General features: G+C 39.6%; 1 protein-coding gene across 5 annotated transcripts in view; it reads left to right on the top strand.

Moving 5' to 3' along the window:
* Positions 1 to 881: 881 nt before the first annotated feature.
* Positions 882 to 12,742, top strand: part of dlgap4b (discs, large (Drosophila) homolog-associated protein 4b) — a 99,418-nt gene continuing 87,557 nt past the window's right edge. For all 5 annotated transcript variants that reach the window (XM_055026465.1, XM_055026452.1, XM_055026457.1 and 2 more), the window contains exon 1: positions 882 to 1,301. The gene's annotated coding sequence lies outside the window, so the exon portion shown is untranslated. The remainder of the gene's footprint in view (positions 1,302 to 12,742) is intronic.

Raw genomic sequence — 12,742 nt, 5'->3', positions numbered from 1 at the left:
TTTTGACCCACAGGGGATAAAAGTATTTAAATGACAGGGAGAGGGCGGCCATAAGCAACAACGTTATAGTCCTGCTGTATTGCCTCACATTAGTTCGAATGTTGTCTTTTCACTCTACATTTACCTTCTTGTTTATCTACCAGACGTTGTATGTCATGTACAGTCTCAGTACGTCTTCGGGGCTTTTTCAACTGGATTTACTGAGTGAAAACAACAACAACAAAAAAACAGACAGGCAGAATGAGAGCAAGAGTTTGGCCTAGTTATGCAGTGCCCTGAGAGCTGTCTCTGGTCCTGAATTAATTTCATGTTTGTAAGTCCCGTTTCATTTCAGATATGGCACTGAATCTTCACCTTGCACTCAATTCATTTTATTCCCTGAACAGGAAAACAACAACAACAACAAAAAAAACACAAAGGTCCATTCTGACTCTTCAGTCCGGTTTCCCAAAGTCCCCAGTAATATGTTTTTGGGGAAGACTTTTCTAAAATTTTCATTGTGTTTTATGTCGGTGATGTTGAACATCGACAGAACAGAATCACAGGTTGTCACTGATGTCTTAAACAAGATGTATTTGTTTTTCTTCTTTTTTAAAATAAGGACCTGTATTTGGTTTTTTTTTTCTTCTGTAAGTTAGGGAACTGTTATCAATAATAGTTGAACAAAACCTTACTTGAATAAAATAAAATAATTTAACCATGAATGGGGACCCCAAAATATAAATTCCACTCCGGGGCCCTATTTAATCTGGGTTCGGCTCTGGACGCTCGCATTAAAGCGCGACTCTCAATGGATGAGCTGTCGCCTGAACACAGGGAAGCGATTCATCCCAAACCCCCCGCCGCTCGCGCTCTCCTGAGTTGGTTGGTTGCAGCAGAGCCTCAGTCTGCATCCCGGCTCGCCTGACAGACACAGCCAGTCCTCGTCTCCCTTTGCTCACCCATCAATCTGTCTCTCCGGTTCTCAATTTTGACGTATTTGAACGAAAAAAAAAAAAAACAACAACAAAAAAAACGCGACATGTAGAGCCCCGGACATGGAGACCGCAGCGGAGCGGGGGCTTTTCGCTTCTACCCTCGGAGGAGACCCACAAACTCGGCGGAGAAAACGGGCGTCAGAGAGGAGCGAACGGCGGTTTTCAGCTGCGTGGTCGTCGAGGTGACGCTCTTCTTCCTGCGCACGAGCCCATGAGCCAGAACACGGATGTCCGACTCGAGAAGTTGCAGAGAAACCGCGGATGAATCCTCCGAGTCGTCCTCATCCTCTCCAGTTCTCAACAAGCGGCTTTCGTCGGCTGCAGGTAAAAAAAAAACAACAACCCAAAACTGTTGAATTATCTGCTGCCTGATGTCTGAGTATTCTCGTGTTATATATATATATATATATATATATATATATATATATATATATATATATAATAGTAATTTCTGTTAGACAGGAGTGAGCGCTTTGACCAAAGTGGGTGGGAAGGTGACTCATGCTGCTTCAAACGGTGTTTTGGATCCAGCATCACTGCGCCTTTTTATGGCTTTAAAGAAGAGACACAGAGGCTTTAAAGGCTGTTCGATGGGAAAAATTAGACCACTTCACTTCAGAGATGTTTTCTGAGTGGATAAGGCAGCAAGGGAAGTGTATTTATGTTTGCCTGAGCAGTTCAATTCTTTACCATTATTAATGGCCCCTTTCTTGCTTACCCTTCTAATAAATAGGAGTTTTTAATGGAGGGTAGGACTGATCGTTTGTGGCTTATTTGAGGTTAATGCTGACTATAGATTGTCTACTCTTGCTGCAGTAAATGGGCTCCATGCAGATGATTAGCTCTTGTTTTACAACATACGTTTTTGAGTTTATATAGTCCCCTGTATGTTTGCTGATACAGGTCCTATTGAAAATAAGGCCTTGTGTTTCAATGGAATTCGCCTGTGTCACAAAAGGGTTATGAATGAAAACACCTATTGAACACTTCCTATTTATGTTTCATAGCGCAGCCTCAAACTTTGTGCTTATTGAGAATCGACAAAAAATATCAGTACTTCTTGATCCCAATTTAAGCTGCTGCTAAGCCTTTTGGGTTCTCCTTTTGCACACAAAACAATGAAAATATTTGGACATTATTTGACAATAGACCAAATTTAATCAAATTGTGAATATATTCATATGGTTTGATGTAAATCATTCTGTTGATGCTCTGATGTTTTTATTATATTTATTATTTTCCTTCTGGCAGATGAACTTCTGCCCCAGGTTCAAGTCTTTTGTAGCCTCTATTAGGTTGTATTATGACAAGCCCTAATTTTCAGCTTCAGCCATCTTTCTATTAACTTTGAGAAGCTTCTCTGCTCCTGCTGAAAGAATGGATGCCACAGCATTATGGCACCACCAACAAAAATATTTCATGTTGGACTTATGTTTGGTAATATATATATATATATATATATATATATATATATATATATATATATATATATATATATATATATATATATATATATATATATATATATATTTTTTTTTTCTTTCTCCAGACACAGTTTTATACTTGTACTTCAAAAAGCCTGTTTGCTGTGTAAAAAAAAAAGAAATATCTTGTGGCTTTTATTTAACAACAGCTTTGTTTGTGCCTCTTTTCCATAAAGGCTAGTGTTTTGCATGACTGATGGATGTCTTGTCAACCGATTTTGAGGGGCGTATTTCCTGCTGTACATTCAGACCAGGAGTCTCTTGGCTCTCTGCTGTGTTGGTATGTTAAATTCTCAGAAATTACAACTTTCTACACAATGAAATAAACTGGAATACCCCCCAACCCAAAGTCTACTTCCCACTCAGAAAGTGGGAGAAAGTCTCAAGTTGGTTTTCAAGGTCAACTTCGCGTTTCAATATGGCCGCTCCTCGCATCAACAGTAGTAAGCTGTGGTGGAAACACGTTGTTTTGTTTTTTTTTTTGTTTTGTTTTTTATTGCAAGACTCACTTGTAAACTAAAATCAATGTTTTATCTAGAGCCTAAAATGAATCAATTAAAAGTGGTGCTTGTTTACAGTGAAATTTAAAACAATATTCATAAGAGGAATGGAGAATATTGGTTTCTTGGGCATTGTCATGTTTAAATCTGTTATCTGAAATGCTGTTAACCCTGGCATGACCTAAAACACCATATTGAGGCTCTGACTTTTGAGATAAGTGGTACCCAGCATGATTATTGTTCTCCTGGCATGTAAGTTCAGGTGTCTTTGTTAGGTTTGCAGGGAGTCCATGCTCTTACAACTTTCAGAATTATGAATTTAAGAGTGCTCTGTGATATGTCCATAGGTTGGGATGTTGTTTAATAAAATATATCTTCTATAAAGTCCTTTTCCCTGAGCTGCTTGCTGTGCTACTTACTGTACTACTCACTGAATTTTGTTCACAAGAAAGGGGGGCTTCATACTAATGTATCCCACAGTTTTCAGATTTTTATTTGAAAAGAAATGGAAAAGTACACATAAATATTATTCCGTACTACTGTTATGCTCTACTTTGTGTTGGTCAATCATATAAGATCCCACCGAAATAATACAGAAACTTGTTGTCATAATGTGGCAGGTGTCAAAATCTTCAGGGGAAATGAAAACGATGCACAGTTTTTCAACCGCAGTGTCAAAAAATCTGTGATCATTTATCAAAGAAAAAAAACTTGGCACTCTGCAGTGCTGAACTAGAATCTTTACTCCAAACTTGCTCATTTGTAGGGTTGAAAGTAATGTGTTTATTTTCACTGCGTTTGTGTGTGTGTTTTTTTCACAGGAGGTGAGAGTACCAAGTAGTAATATTTAATGTCATTCCAAGTAGATCAAAGTGCAATATTATTGTTTTTTTTAGTCAGTAACTTTATCTGCAAATTCAGACAAAAGAAAACACAATTTTAACCCAGACTCTGTCCTCTGCACTGTTTTTAGGAACTCAGTTAATCCTCAGACTGAAATGAATCAGTAATGTGGAGCCATCCACTGAACTGCTGTTTTCTCAAAGTAGGACCGCGATGGGGACAGCCAAGTGTACAAAGAATAGAAAGGATGCTTACTAAAACATGAGGAACATTCACCCAGTACTGTGGCATGAAAATATAAAATATATATATTTTTTTTACATTGTAAAGAACAGATGTAGTTCCTTAATAATTTTTAATGTTATGTGGAGCTCATGCAGCGTTTGTAATCATGAAAATTAATCCCATATTTCCCTTCAGCTTTCTCAAATTAACCTCTCTCCGGCCTGAACCAGTAACACGAGACAACATCCGATAGGCTTCAGCAGGCTCTGTTCTTTTAGTAGGTTACAGTGTCTCTAATTCTGGCAAATCAACAATGGATTTAGGTCCATCTACTATTTTGGCCCAGGTTTTTTGGAGTGACCTGAAAAGCAGTCTAACTGCTGCATTAGTGGCCTCAATTTGTTTTAACCGGAAAAAAAAAAAATAATAAAATTGTAGGCCATGCTAACTCATAGCCATTTATGTCCATCTTGCCTCTCTGGTTCTCTCGCTCTTTTTCATCCACTTTCACACACTCCACCCCTCTCTCCCCCTCTGCTAGTATGCACTCACTCAAACTGTGTCTCATCGCATTTCATCACTCTCAGGCGCACTCTGCCCCCTCTGCTCATCTCCATCTCACGCACACGTGCAAAAAGAGGCGCACCAGCCCACAGCAACGTGTGATGTTATTTGACTGATTCTGTCGTCTATCCTCTCACCGTACATCTTGTGCCGCAGTTTGATAGTTTGTGTTTATTTTTTCGAGTTCCTTGTTGATACCCATTTCGTCCTTTGAAGCCTGCTCTGCTGCGACAGCTCCTCTGACCTCAGAACCGGGTCATGTTTTAGGTTGGGAGAGCAATCAGAAAGCTCCAAGCCCCAGTGGTATTTCAAGGACAGGTCATCTCTATTTTTTTCCACTAATGCATAAAGATAGCACAGAATTGAGCTATATGTTATAACCGTCTCTCTGCGTAGTATTAAATATCTGCTCAGTCAGGGGCGGTTCGATTACACCATATTCCATCAAGGAAGGGATACAGGCATTTTTGGGAAACGGAGAGAAAATTCCCTCATGAATTTCAGAAGATCAATTAAACACATGACTGACTTTTTGGAATGTGTGATTTCACTCATAACTTAAGTGCACTGAAAAGACCAAAGCAAAGAAGATCCTCAAGATGTTTTGCAAGCAAAACATAGGAAATGTGTAGCAAACGTTTGAATTTCATCCCCTTGCAGATTAATCACAGAATAAGTACAGTTCTTCTGCAGAGGGCTCTGAGGTTTGTTAAAGATCACTAGTAAACAGCTAGTCAGAAAGACAAAGGAACACAGCAGACATTTAAGTTATTCAAAGATGCGGATAGAGGATGTTACAACCACAGATCTATCAAGACCTGGCCATCCACAAAAAGGTAGGAGAATCTGTTGAAAGGATAGCTATCAGTTATGTACTTCACAAATGTTGTGTTTATGTAAGAGAGGCAAAAAAAAAAAAAATGAAGAAAACCACTGGAAGTTAAACTTGCTGCTTGCCTCAAGCCATGTGTGCAGTAGGTGAAAGAAGGTGGTCTGGTCAGAGAAGACTGGTTGAACTTTTTGCCTTCATGCAGACTGCACAGGAAAACCTGTGCTGAAAATCATTCTAAACTTGTTGTTTCCACAGAGATCCATGGTATTATGCTGTGTCTTCCCGTTCTGCTTTATTCAGAGCAGACAGAGAAGTTGGTCAGAGTTTTTGGGAAGGTAGAAGGAGCTAAATGAAGAGCAAACACGAAGGAATAACTGTTATAAAGGCTGCTGGTGGAGGTTCTCCGACTGAAAAAACTCCATGCTACAGTTGAATGGTTCAGTTGGAAGTATATCTTATACTTTGACTATATCCAGTCAAAGTCTTGAGTGAGTGAATTGTGACGAGGCTTAAACAGAGAGGTTCACAGGTGTGTTCACACCACTCAGACAATTTTGAGCATCTTGATGAAATGGCAGAAATTTGTGTCTGCAGATGTGCAAAGTTGGTACAGACATGCATTTTTCACTTCACCATGCTGTGTCCCTGTGTGCTTGTCTAATACACAAAATCCCAACATTGAAGTTTGTGGCGCTAAAGTGACAAAATGTGAAAAGGTTCAAGGGGTTTGCATATTTTGCAAGTCTCTGTAAGTCAATGCTTTAATGGTGCTGCAGTTGATGTAAGTTATTATAATGATGTCCTGCGTAGGAGATTTTTATAACCTTTTGCAACCTTTTTGTAAACAGACGAAGGCCAAATGTCAAGAATCTCTTAAGCTAAGAAAGCAGATAAAGTTGCACAACGTCTATTCTTCAAAAGTTGTTTCTTCACAGAAATGTCGTCATCAGCTGAAAAACGAGAGCACGTCTTTCATGTTTCCATGTTCTCTCTCTACTTGTTTTTCATAAAGCCTTTTAGGGAAGCATGCATACAATAGGCTTATTGTTTCAGGCAGGTGTGGATGAAGAGTGTGCGCCTGTGTTAGTGCTTGAAAGAGGAAACAACTTATTCTTTGTTTACCCTCCCAAGCAGGCTAGTTTGTTGGAGTAAGGATCAATGTCAAAACCAAAAAAATTACACAGAGAAAATTTTAAACAATTGCCTTTTTTGGCTTTGTGTTTGTCAGAGTAATTGTCAGCTACAAAGGAATCCCTCTGTGACATTGAACACCAAACAGACTGCCTTATTTTTAATCTGCTTGAAGAAGAATGCTGTCAGGGAACTGGATTTGTCGAAGCAAACGCTCAAAAAAACAAAAGCTTTTTTTTTTTACTAATTAAATTATGTCACGGCAATCATCTTTTCACTGAACAAAATTTTCAGCTGTTAAAACGAGGACGGAAAATTATTTGAGAATATAATGTTCCTTCTTTTGAAAGTGGAGCTCCATATTTTGCCAGTAATTGTCTCTTCTGTGTCAGATTCTCAGATTTTAGGTGTCTTAAAACAAAGCTGTTCAGCCGTCCTGCTGAAGACACGTCTTTTGCTGTTCAAAGTACAGCAGTGCTCTCTGGATAAATCTGACATGATGCAGGGGACTTTTGACGTCAATTTTAGGCTCCCCTGCATGTCCGAAATACCACGCTATCCAGTCTAATTACCCCTTACGTCTCACTTCCCCTGAGGCGACAGGGCAAGAGGAAGATGCCAAACCCTTTTTTCACCTGGCCTGCAGCTACAGAAATGTGTTGCTCAACCTGCAGCGTGCTGGGATAGTCGGGTCTGGCACCGAGTCAGGCTAGCCGGTGGGGGGGGCCTCACCACCCAGGCTGTTGTAATTCCGCACACAACATGACTTGCTACTATCGCTGGTGTGAAGCCAGGAGACAATCACTACTTTTAAAAATAGAAGCCGCTGTGCTGCATGTTTGAGCACGAAGAAAGAATCCACTGAAACTGTGGATCATCTGTGCTTTTCTTTGACCTGTCGAAGAAAAGCACAGTGTCTGAGAGATTACAGACACTGTTTTGTAATCTATGAAAAAATATGGCCAATATGTTCAGTTTGCTTTTATAGGGTCTGTTCACATCAGATGTCCCCTTGATGCACTTTGCAAGGCAAGCGGGTCTAATTCACGTCCATATTTATGTCCGCCCGTTTTCAGTTTTTAATCGTCCTTCAGTGGCTCTCATGAGCCTCAACACCCCGTTAAAATTTCAGGATTTTGTGGACCACAAGGAACACTTTCTTAATCACTTTCATCACTCCTCTTTCTTGAGTTCGCACCCTCCATCGACCATGGCGAACCTCATTAACCTGAAGTAAAGTCCAGCTGTCATACTTTGATTTTCCCAACTTGCTTCCACAGGAGGAGATGGTAAATTATAGAGCTGATAGAAACTGGGCAGGGGGGGCGGCTGGGAGGCTGTCAGCCACACTGACGGAGTCTGCTTATGTATTGAATGTTGGTTATGTTCTACACGTAACAAGAATCTCCTGTAATCTTCATTTGCTTCGACTAAGAAGTAAGTTTGAGGGCTAAATCGTTTTCTTCCAAGGAAAACATTCAAGCCTGACAGAATACCCTGGTGGCGGCCACAGTTTATTACTTTTCTTCACATATAGCTCGAACAGTTCAAAAGGCTGTTTAGTTTTTGACCCGGTGCCAGACAAAAAGGATTTTATTGTTCAGCGTCACAATGAGTCCACATACGAATAGGATTTGTTTTTGAATGGCCTTGCCCGAATCCAACAGAGGAAATATAGTTCGTCGCCTAAAGAAAGCAGTGGACACATGATGTCCTCACTGTCAGCCTCATAGATTTGGAGGAAAATGCGGGAAATGTTGCCAGAACAAGATATGGGATGCTGATAGGCTCCTAGTGAAGAACGATGTTTGCTGAAATGGAATCAAAATCTAATTCAGCAAATAATTAATTTAGGGCAGTGCACTTTTTCTATTCAATATTTTTTCTTCTAACATATGTGTTTATTAGTAAGGTGGATTAAAAAGGATGAATGTCACATTTTAAGTCTGCAAAATTTTAAACTGATATGTTATGATTTAATTTTTCTAAATCTCAAAATGCTGGCTTTGCCGGCAGGGGTGTCTTTGATTTTGACAGCCACTGTAACTCATTCCAATATCCAATTATATGGTCACCTTCAGATCTAATTACATCCAGTGTAGTTTGGTCCTAATTATGATACAACACAGCAACATTCAGCTAATCATGTAATGCTAATTGGTCAAATGTTATCGCCAGGAAGCCAAGCTTATTGCACTCAGAAGAGGTTTTCAGAGCGGTTCAGGGTTGCCTTCTATTAAAAGGAGCAAACAGCAGCAGTAGCTCAGTCAGTCTTGTTCAGAAAAGAAATGCAGCTAAACGGAGAAACCCTGGAAGCTACTTTCTTTGAGACAGAAAACAAGTAGAATCTACAAAAGTAATGGCAGCAAATGCTCATCAACATCTTCCAAGAAAAGAGACGGATACACTGAGCCAGGACAGTTTCCTATGAAAAGGGAAAAAAACAAAACAGAACCTGCTTAACACGTCAGTGTTGGCCTGTGAGTCTGTACAATAATGCAACCTTCCATTACAAAACTCTGACTACACTCTATAATGGCAATTAACACATCAACAATCATAGATAATTGTATGTCACTGTTAACTCAAGTACAGTGTAGAAGTCTAACATTTAAATTGGAAATGTCAATCAGTGCAATGCTATATGATTACAACAGGCACCACAATAAAGCTGGCAGACAAATGAATATTGAATGTTTCCTTAGAAGGCAGTGATTTTCTGTTTCCATTGTGTATTCAGCAACAGGGGTGGGAGGGACAAAAGCTGCAATCCTCTTCCAGCAGAACTCACTTGAGCAAGATTCCTGGACTTTCATTAAAATAAATTTAAACTTCAGAAACAACTTTAAGTGGATACTGAGGTATCTTTTGAAACTGTTGCTTTTTAAAACTGTGGTACTTCTTACTACTGGAATCGGTGACTATTTTGGGCAGAGTTTAGCATTAGTATGAGGAAACTGGTGGAGAAAAACACATTCCTTTTTCAAATTATCGTAAAGCATCAGATTTTTTTTTTTTAAGTTTTTACGTTACATTCTGTCTCCGTGAATTGTGGTTAAAATCTTGTTTGTGCCCACTGGGTCTTGGGAAACATAAGTAATGACCTCATCTCAAAAGAAAAAAGATTTACCTCTCGACAATAGTACACAGTATTGTAGTATTGTTGTAGTATAACTACTCTTCTTTAGAGTAGCGTTATGAAGAGTACAAAATGACTTGTGATGAAATCTTCTCCAAAGCTCCCAAACTGAAGTGTTATACACAGTCCAGCTTTGGAAATCATTTAGAGAGGAGACTGTGAGTTAGGCCTTCTCTTCCAACATCAGTGTTTGACCTCATAAGTGTGCTTTTTTTTACGTATGAGTTGGGGTTAGAAGTTTCCATACACATCCTCCTAAACCTTGTGGAAAGCCTTCATAGAAAAGTTGAAGCTGTTATGGCTGTAAACTGTGGACTTGCAACTGGACAAGACCTACTATCTATACTGTCCAGGCATTGGCATCCAATCTATGGTTAATTTAATTTAAAAGCTTAAATCTAATCCCCTCTTTAATGCAATTTCCATTTTGTCATTGCTGGGGAATTTGTTGGAATAACTGCAATAAAGGTGTCTCTAGCCAGTGTAAGTAACTTTGCTGCAGTGCTGGTGTATTGACTCGATTTCTTCTTCCACTGCTGAACTGAGATAACTGCAAGCGCCGGAAGCCTTTGTTGGGCACACTTGAGTTAGTTAGAGCGGGCAGAGAGGCTAGAGAAGAACAAACTGGCCAAATGTGGGGGGAGGGAAAGCAAACAATCTGTAACAAGCAATGTTCACTTGCAGTGGGGACTGCAGCTATGTCCTGTCTTTTCGCTGTGGTGATCATGGAGACAGCTTTCATTTTCCAGTTGCTTACACACTGAGAGCATATCTGTGTCCTTTGAGGTAATTATGAGACTTTTAACCACACCAGTTTCAGAACACTTCAAACACCAGTGGGGTGTGAAATGCAGTTTCACTAAATCTGTTTTTGAGTGTACTGTAAAAGATGTATGTTTGCGTATGAGGCCAGAAGTCATCCGGTGTGTGTGTGTGTGTGTGTGTGTGTGTGTGTGGGTGGGGGTGTGTGTGTGTGTGTGTGTATGAGATGGTGATTGTATCTGATTGAAATAAATGAAGAAGTCCTTTTGAAGTGTTTTTCTCTGTCTGGGCAAACTGATTTCTATGCTTCTCACACCAAAATAATGAGAGGGGAAAAAGGAACCAGAAAGGAGGGTGGCGTAAAATACAAACAGCATTTGTATTACTTCCTGTTACAAATATACAAATAGCACAGTGGTGACAGGATGACGGGAACATACAGCACTTGAACTAATAAGGTGGCTTTCCTTCTCTCTTTTATACTTTTCTGTATTAGTTTCTTTCTCCTTATGCCCTCCCACCCAGCACCTTTTCTCCCCTTCCCCTAACAACAAGGCTGTTCCATAGTCAGCCTGACATTAAGATGCAGACCCCTACTTTCCTCCACTCTTTTTCATTGGCTTTAATCCCTTCCTGCTTCCCCGCGATGAATGATGGCCTGAGCCTGAGTAGTCCCCTGCATCCCAGCAGTTGCAGGCCGGCTACTAAACATAATGATGAGAAAATAGTTGCAGTCAAGAAGATGGCGCCTTGGTGAGAAGAGGTCAAGCTGTCGGCTGCTCAGGAGCAGCCTGGGAAGCTGGCAGTGAGTAAAGGTCCTTGTCAACTGCAGAGAAAGTGGAAGGTCAAAGCAACCCTGCGTGTCCAGATCTGGGAGGCAGATTGACAATCCAAGCCTATTAAAGGCTATTTCTGTGGTTTATTTTTAATAGTCTAGCTCTGAATGTTTCGAACGCATGGCCCCAGATCAGGTGTTTACCTTTTCCCACCCCACAACATTTTCACCTCGCAACTTTGCAGTACTGTTGCTGCGAACAGCGGATACAATAACGCAACTTCAATGTTGCAAAACACAAAATCTTGCCAAGTTATTTTTGTCTAGTTTCTAGTGCAGATATTTTAGTTCACTTGAAATGAGACACAACTAACTTACAAGTTACTTTCCAACAGAGGTGGTTTCACTGTCCTTGTGATGCTCTGCGCACACTGTAGTAGCTGTTATTTTATTATTTATTATTATTTTTATATGTTGCCTTAATTGCTATGTTTAATAGTGCAGACAGTTTTGGTTTCTGACATGGGCAATATGGGTAACCGCCCAGGGTGTTATCTTTTTAGGGATGGCAGGAGACCGCTGCGGATTGTGGCACAGAGATGGAAGGAAAGCAGAATGAAGAAGAGTTTGAAATGATAACAGTACTGCTTAAATTTATTTCAGCTGTAAGGATTTAATATCTAGGTGTTTTATGGGAATGTGGATTTTTTAGATCAATTTGAGATGCAATTTTGATAGGTACACTTAATTTTATTGTGTTATGTTAATGTGGAACTTTTACTAGAGTACATCTTTGTCTGCGTATTTGTATTTTTACTTAAGTACTTTTTTCTTTCTTTTTTTTTGCCTTATTTGCACAATCTATATGAAAAGTGAATAGTGGTCTTTTTTTTATGCCAGATTTAGTTTTATATCACAAACTACCATTAGATTAACTAGCTAAATCAAGGAAACGTATTTCAAGAACAAATTTGTAAAAGATTATAGATTGTGTTTTTCAAAGATCCATCATAGTAAACATTTTGAGGCCATTTTCACACTCGGAATCATCCCAAAAAAAAATGAACAAAGACAATGTTTGGTCAACCTACTCATCAGTGTAATTTAACTTGGAATGTAATTTTAATTCCGGTCTGTGATAATAGGAAATATTAGCATTTTAACCAGCATACCAGCTCATCACTGCAGCCAGTATATCAGTGCAATCTCATTTCCATCACAGCTTTTTAGGGAGGAACAACTCTCCTTTTTACTTCATTACTGAATGCCATTAAGTCTGCCCCTGCTGCCCATCTCCTGCTTCCTAATAACATCAGAGAATTGTTCTTCATTAGAAGTGAGAGCACTTTCTATCAGATCAGCGGTTTTCACTGAGGTGCATGATTTCTCCTGGAGAAATGAGTGGAAGAAAGAAATCAGAGAACCAAAGGACAAGCAGAGGGGAGGCTCACCCTTCTGTTTAATTTACTTCTTAAACCTGCAATGCTTAAATAATCAACTACCCCCATTT

The sequence above is a fragment of the Poeciliopsis prolifica genome, unplaced genomic scaffold (genome assembly GCF_027474105.1).
Source record: "Poeciliopsis prolifica strain line A6 unplaced genomic scaffold, Auburn_PproV2 SCAFFOLD003, whole genome shotgun sequence".
NCBI lineage: Eukaryota > Metazoa > Chordata > Actinopteri > Cyprinodontiformes > Poeciliidae > Poeciliopsis > Poeciliopsis prolifica.
The sequence above is the reverse complement of the archived record's forward strand: the minus strand, read 5'-3'. Positions and strand labels throughout refer to the sequence as shown.